Source organism: Acomys russatus, chromosome 27, assembly GCF_903995435.1.
Source record: "Acomys russatus chromosome 27, mAcoRus1.1, whole genome shotgun sequence".
NCBI classification, from domain to species: domain Eukaryota; kingdom Metazoa; phylum Chordata; class Mammalia; order Rodentia; family Muridae; genus Acomys; species Acomys russatus.
In genome coordinates this window covers 9,177,837-9,183,637 of record NC_067163.1, presented here as the reverse complement: position 1 = coordinate 9,183,637, position 5,801 = coordinate 9,177,837, and the positions used below count along the sequence as shown (strand labels likewise).

The 5,801-nt window shown below is 45.8% G+C and overlaps 1 pseudogene; it reads right to left on the bottom strand.

Moving 5' to 3' along the window:
* Nucleotides 1–888: 888 nt before the first annotated feature.
* Nucleotides 889–2,581, bottom strand: LOC127209808 (DNA-directed RNA polymerase II subunit GRINL1A-like; annotated as a pseudogene).
* Nucleotides 2,582–5,801: the final 3,220 nt, after the last annotated feature.

The window sequence follows — 5,801 nt, the reverse complement described above, 5'->3', positions numbered from 1 at the left end:
AAGCATTTGACTTACTCTTCCACATCATAGTCCATCATTGGAGGAAGTCAGGACAGGAGCTCAAGCAGGGCAGGAACCTGGAGGCAGGAACTAATGCAGAGGCCATGGCAGGGTGCTGCTTACTGGCTTGCTCAGTCTGCTTTCTTATAGAACCCGCTTCCCCTTGGCGGGGAGGCCCGGTGGCACACAGATGAAGGATGAGAGCTGATAGGCTGTGGTCATATGGTGGGAGAAGAGGTTCCCTTCTGTTAGAGGTCTAGGGGAGGGGAATAGGCAGAAGAGGGAGGGAGGGTGGGAATGGGAAGATACAAGTGAGGAGATAGCAATCAGGATGCAATCTGAATAAATTATAATGAATTAAAATTAAGAAAAGTACCCAGAACCACTGGCCCGGGGGTGGCCCCACCCACAATGGGATGAGCCCTCCCTCATCAACCACTAATTAAGAAAATGCCCTGCAGGCTTGATTACAGCTTCATCTCAAGAGAGGGAACCAGGTCTTCCTAATTCACCATAGGTGCCTGGGATAACAAAGTATTTCACCAGAAGGGATGTAAGCAATGCTGTTTCCTAAGAGTAAGAATAAAGAAAAAGCAATTATCTTAAAGAAAAGCGTGCTCTACCACACTAAACTACCAGACCAATGCACAACACACTGCAAAACTGTAGTACAATACAGCCAAACACAATGTTCAAATATTCATCTGTTCAAGCACGTGAAGGTCATCTTCTGAAAGACAAACTGGGCTCTTATTCCATAGCTACTTTTGTGTAGCTTTAAAAACACGCTATCCCTCAACAAGATCTGATCTTGATCCTTGTTAGGAAGTTTGATATGAGACAGTAACAGCTCAACAGTCAGCTTTCGAGGTCTCCCCGCGCTCATCTTCAGCGTTCATCCGAGGACTGGGCATCGTCTTGGTCCCTCACTTCTCGGCATCTCCCTGTAGACTCCCCTTCTGGATTGTAGCTCTGCATTTTGCTATTCAGTATCTCGGCTAGTTTCCGTGCTGCGATCTTTGCCTGCATCTCCTTGTTAACTCTGCGTCTGTCTGCTCTTTCCGCGGGGCCAGCAACTCTTCTATAGCGTGCAGCTGTGCAGACAGGTGGTGGAGTGGAAGGAAGCGCACTGCTGTGACGTCATCAAGATGCTGCCTAGCCCTGTGTCTGCTTCGTGCCTCTTCCGAGGACGCCGGAGGCTCACCCCTCTGTCAACGACTTGGTGAGTCACTCTGTTGTGTGGGTAACACATTGGTCTTAAACTTACGAGGAGGGGGCACTGGGTTTCTAGTACTTCCATGTAATGTGGCTTCTTAGGAGTCTCGCTCAGCCCTGGACGGTTGTCAGTGCTGGTGTTTTCTTCCGAGGGTTCAGTCTGGTCTGAGATTGTAGTCTTTTGCAAGGCAGTGATAAACTGACTTGTCAGTGCTGCTGGAAATATCTTCTTCTTGACCTGAAACAGGGCGCTGGGGAAGATGTTGGTTCACTTCAGACGAGGGTGCGCTGCCTCTGCTTCTGGGAGCTGGGCGTGTGTTCGCTGGCCAGCCTGCCTCCAAGGTCTCCTCACTCCCTCTGTGAGTGAGATGAGCAGGTCTCCTGGTTTCTGAGGTTGCTTTAGAGGATTCAAATGTCTACAGAGGAACATTCGGGAACTAATGACGAAGTATCAATCATCAGGTCTGAATTCTGGGCCTTGTCTACGTCTGTATCAGTTCGTGTGGTTTGCTCTTTGCCTTAGCTTACAGTCTGCACGAACTGGGTTAAACAGTTCGCTTCTCCGATTGTTTCACGTTCTGCAGTGGCGGCTTTCTGGTTGGCAGTGGTGTCTGAGATCTTTTCACCTTTGTCGGGAAATTTGCAAATGAATTTTTCGTTGCACGAAAATCTCTCCTGGCGCCTCAACCTCTCCCTGCAGCTCCGCCGAACTCTGCTGCCCCAAGTCCTCAGGAGCTGGGGGCTCGAAGGTGCGGGACAAGTGAGCACATTGTGCAAGGGCTGTGGCTGGCAGAGCGGGCAGGGTTCCCCGGCCGGGCCCACGGCTCTAGCGAGCGAGTGGGAGTCAGCATTCTCCCGGAAGAGCACGGCGTCTTCTCGGGCCTAACGGAGCTTTATTCTACAGCTCAGTCTGATAGAGACATTTTCTCTGTTTAGGCTCCCTCCTGTCCGATGACTCTAGCTTGTGTCACATTGACACTAAACTAGCCAACACAGAAGGAGATAAACAGATGGGGAATGGAGGATTTTTCCGGGCAATGGAAGTTATCTGTGTGCTTCTGATGGACTTGTCACTGCACACTTGGCCATACGTACAGAGTGTAAAACATCAGGGTTGAATGATAATGTTAGGTGTGGGTTTGGGGCTATACTCGTGTGTCAGTGTGAATTACGTCGTTCTCTTCTGCTTAAAAAAGCTATAGTTTTAACTGAGCTTCTTCCCAAAGTTGCCAGTCTCAGAGGCTATTAGTTATTTATCTGTTGCTGGGAGGGGGGTGGGGGGTGGGGAACCATTAAAAGGGCAACTTAAGGAATAGTTATTTTGACTTACCAGTCCCAGACTGTTAGATGTTGGCAGGGATAGCATGTCAGTGGGATCTGGAAACTGAGAGATCATTTCTCAGCCATGCACAGGAAGCAGGGAGCTGGAAGTGCAGCAGCACTAAAACTCTGAAAGCCCGCTGCCTCCAATGATGTATTTCCTCCAGCAAGGCCACACCTCCTAACAGTTTCAACACAGTACTGAACAGCGCCACCAACTGGGGGCCAAGTGCTTAAATAGATGAGTCTGTGCAGGACATTTCTCATTCAAGCCATCATAGGCAGCAAAGTCCAAGGCCTACCTGCAAGAGCACAACCTGCTGGCCCAGAAGACCCGAAGGTGAGAAAGAGAGGTCCCGTAAGGTGGTGTAGGAGACATGAAATTCAGAACTTAAGATGGGAAATAGATGAACTGGCATTCATCTATAAGGAAGGCAAGAAGGAAACCAGAAATAATGAGCTAGAACATAAAAAAAGCATGAGAAAGATTAACAAAAACAAGTGCTGGTTTTTTGAAAATAATGAACAACCCCAAATATTGGCAACCACCATTTCAAACTACATAGCACAAAAACTCTTCTAAACATGTAACCACAAAATGAACACATAATTTTAAAGCACAAAACAATACCATGAAATTCAAGATTAATGAGTTTGACAGACTTAGACAAACTTAGGACCTTAAAATAGAATATATAGTTCCAATTGTCTTGAAATGAGCACATAATTATCTTATAAGCATTTGTGGAAGCAAATCACAAAAGAATATAAGTTCTGTATAATATTATAGGAGATTTCTACTGAACTTGCTAGGAAGACATGATCTGTTCTTAATGTCCAAACCAGCAGCATCAGCTGAACTTTCATATGGAACTTATACACATGAGCATCCCTGAGACAATATTTGTGGTTGATCTGGTAGCATTTATTTATAGGTGCAGTATGTCCAAACAAATGCTCGTTCCAGGACCTCAAGAATGGCTTGACATTGGGACATTCATGAACATAATTCAATGGCAAACAGACTTAAAGGGGAAAGCATTAGCCACATATTGTGGTTCTTCTGACAAAATACTGGCGAAAGTAGCCAGTGGTACCCACCCAAAGCATTGCCTGTTGACCATCATCCCCAACAAGCACAGGGAATGCCACCTCCACATCCATTGGCTACTCTGGATGCACTCCCTCCTCCCCATCATCATCCTGGTGGTTTAGTTCACAGATGCATCAAGAAAAATGCAACTTATGAGAACTGAAAGGAAAGAAAAAACTAGCTTGCAGACAGCACGGTTGTCAGAGTGAAGAAGTCTACCAGAACTGATGGTAGAAGCAGTTAATGTAGCAACATACCACTGTGAAACTACAGCCCTTCCCTGGTGTCAAGTATAATCAGACATGAGAAACAAAGGAACTCCAGATTTGGGTGATCATGCATAAAATTAATAACATTTCCAAGAGAAAATGAGAAGGCATGGTAAAGTGGGAGGCTAGTGATTCCTCGTCTGGCAACTGTTGTATCTACACCTTAGAACAGGCTCACAAAGATGCTAACAGCACTGCTCATTTATAAATACTTTCAATATTAAAAAAAAGTGAAGCAATATGTCTTTCTCAATAAGAATATATAGAACTACATATGAAAACAGAGGACAAAAATTGGTAAGAGAAGTTTATAAATCAATTTCAGGTAAGATACAGCAAATTCTAGAATCAAGGAAGGAAACACAAAAGGGTGGGTTTTTTTTTTTTAAACTGCAACCTGTGTGTGTGTGTGTTGAGAGAGAGAGAGAGAGAGAGAGAGAGAGAGAGTTAGAAATGCTCTGTTTTCACTTTTTAATTATAAAACTATAAAATTTAAGTAGACTTGTGTGGTATACCTATAAGGATGGGGGAAAAGAAAAGCCAAAGAAAATGTTCTTTCGATTGCTGAATGAAAAGCTCTGAACAAAAGCAGCTTAGGGTGTACAGGGTTGATTTTTAACTTACACTTCCACATCACAGTCCATCCCTGAGGGAAGTGAGGGCGGGAACCCGAGGCAGGAACTTGGAGCCAGCACCATGGGGGAATACTGCTTGCTGGCTTGCTCACCTGCCTTTGGTAAGTAGCCCTGGCCCACCTGTCTAGAGAGCTTCTTTCAGGACCTGCAGTGGGTGGAAGAGTCTGGTATCCTGGGCTCATGCTGTGCGTGTTAAACACATGCACTTGCTTCTCCCCAGACTGTTATCCACCTGGGAATCCTTTGTTCATGAACAATGCCAAACAAGATTTGTCTGAGAACAGAACCAAGTAACCTCTGAGTTCATGTGACAATCTGACATCACTATCTCATTAAGCCAGTTCTTGCTGTAAAAAACACTGCCCACCCCCGACTTTCAGCTTTACTCAGATGTCTGGTAAGCTATTGTTCCAGACACGGCTGCCTTGGCATTGAGGGCCTTTTCTTCCTGCTGGTCTTTTACGCTATGAATGGGTAAATGCCTTCACCCCTTAGGCAGATATGGAACCAGTTTTCTCAAAAGACTGTCCATCCGGTGGCTACAGTGGAGAGGCGGGGAGTTGAGAGAAGCAGCCTTTCACTCAAGTAGCTTAGCAAGTAGAGAATGAGAAGGGCTTCTTCATTATTTGTCATTCTTTCTCAATCATTAGAAGGGAAGCTAGGGAAATTTATGCCTGACAGTTTATTTCTCTTTGAGAAAATACTAAGGACATGTCTTAGTTAGGGTTTCTATTGCTGTGAAGAGACACCATGACCATGGCAACTTTTATAAAAGAAAACAGAGCTGTCTTAGAGTTTCAGAGGTTTAGTTCATTATCACCATGGCAGGAAACATGGGGACAGGCACGCAGACTTGGTGCTGGGGAAGAAGCTGAACTTCACATTTTGACCCCCAGGCAGCAGTAGGAGGCTGCACCACACTGGTAGTAACTTGAGCTCAGAAGACCTCAAAGCCCGCCCCCACAGTGGCGTACTTCCTCCAACAAGGCCACACCTACTGCAACAAGGCCACACCTCCTAATAGCTCCACTCGCTATGGGCCAAGCATTCAGACACATGAGTCTATGCGGGCCTTTACAGTTTGAACCACCAGAGGACATTTTGAAAACAGAGCTGTAGGAGATGATTTCCTTAAAGGTCTGCATCTTGGCCTGCTGGCCAGACCACTAGCCTCCAAATCTCTGGCTGCACAAAACAGCCTCCATGAGAGATTTACAGTCAAGACTCAGTACTTTACCAGCCATATAGCCCTCCCGAGCCTCAGTAGGA